Below are 1763 nucleotides of genomic sequence, written 5' to 3'. Positions count from 1 at the left end.
GTCTTTCCTTCTATCCTTTATCCAGCACTTTTTCTCTCTGTCATTCCTTCTTGACTGATGGATTATCTCCTGTATCTATCTCCTGTATCTATCTGTGCTGCATCCCAGACATAAAAGCATAAACAGAACCAGGACGTTATCTTTGGGAATCTCACAGTCCTGTGAGAACCCACCGTCCCTTTCTTCAGCACTTCACTGCATCCTCACCTCACCACCTCACTTAAGAAACTCAGGTTAGGGTCCCAGCTACAGCTCCAGTCACAGCCCAGGGCTTAAGCCCCAGCCTCTGAAGGTGCTTTTTACTTGCTGCTTTCTGACTCTGCCCCTCTCCCAGCAGCTTGGCCCACCTGCTTCATGAGGACTGGCAACCTGACCTGGGGGAGTGAGTTTGTCCTTCTGGGGTTCTCCAGTGATGGGAAGACCCAGGCTGGACTCTTTATTCTGTTTGAGGCTACCTACCTGCTGACCCTGCTGGGCAACGGGCTCATCATCCTCCTGACTGGGCTGGACGCTCGACTGCACCTGCCCATGTACTTCTTCCTCTGCAACCTCTCAGTGGTAGACATCTGCTCCATCTCAAGCGGGGTCCCCCAGATGCTGGTGCACTTCTTCCTGGAGAAGACCATCTCCTTCGCCTGATGTGTGGCCCAGCTCTTCTTCTCACTGGCCCTGGGAGGGACCGAGTTCCTGCTGCTGGCTGCCATGGCCTATGACTGCTATGTGGCTGTCTGTGACCCCTTGCGCTATATGGCCATGATGGGCCCAAGGCGCTATGCAGGGCTGGCAGCTGTCTCCTGGCTTATGGGTCTGGCTAATTCTGCAGTGGAGACAGCAGTCACCATGCGCCTACCCACCTGTGGGCACTGCATGCTGAACCATGTGGCCTGTGAGATGCTGGCACTCATTAGGTTGGCCTGTGTGGACATAACCATCAACCAGGTGGTCATAGTGGCCTCTAGTGTGGTGGTGCTTCTGATGACCTGCTATCTGGTCTCACTGTCCTATGCCCACATTGCAGCTGCCATCCTACTGATCCTCTCTGTGGCGGGATGCTGCAAAGCCTTCAGGACCTGTGCCTCCCACTTCACTGTTGTCTCCATGTCTTATGCGATGGCCCTGGTGACCTACATGCAGCCTCACTCCACAGCGTCAGCAGAGCAGAACAAGGTGGTGGTGGTCTTTTATGCTGTTGTGACCCCCATGCTGAATCCATTCATCTACAGCCTGTGGAACAAAGAGATAAAGGCTACTGTGAGCCGAGTTCTGATGAAAAGCTCTGAATCAAAATTTTAGTACATGACTTTGTCATAAGAGGGCCTCACTCTGAACACAGTGACCATTGGAGTTTCCCTCTGCCATGATGTGTGCATGTCCATGTACGTGTGTGTGAATATGTGTGGGCATGTGTATGTGCATAAGGGAACAGCAATAAGACCACAATCTGGATGACTATCATTTGAGGTGGAGAAGTGGGATTTTATCTCTGGACTCTATTTTGGTCCCTAACTTATTCTAAAAAATATTAATTACAGCTTAGAAATACACAACACCCTACAGAAAACTAAATGGAAAACAAAGATATAGCAACATATATGAATTTGAAAGGAAGATTAAATCAGAATTTAGGGCAGTGCACAAAACTTAAGCCACAAAAGTCTATTTCCTTGCTAAAACCTACAACTATATGTCTAAGCTTTTCTGTGATCAGTGAGAAAAGGCAGAGGGCTCGTGGGCGTAGGGGGTGGGGGAACTCTAATTTAAAA

At 49.7% G+C, this 1763-nt stretch overlaps 1 pseudogene; it reads left to right on the top strand.

Annotated features, from left to right (window-relative positions):
• Positions 1 to 354: 354 nt before the first annotated feature.
• LOC118918994 (olfactory receptor 2F1-like) lies at positions 355 to 1293 on the top strand (annotated as a pseudogene).
• Positions 1294 to 1763: the final 470 nt, after the last annotated feature.

The sequence above is a fragment of the Manis pentadactyla genome, chromosome 13 (assembly GCF_030020395.1).
Source record: "Manis pentadactyla isolate mManPen7 chromosome 13, mManPen7.hap1, whole genome shotgun sequence".
NCBI classification, from domain to species: Eukaryota; Metazoa; Chordata; class Mammalia; order Pholidota; family Manidae; genus Manis; species Manis pentadactyla.
The sequence above is the reverse complement of the archived record's forward strand: the minus strand, read 5'-3'. Positions and strand labels throughout refer to the sequence as shown.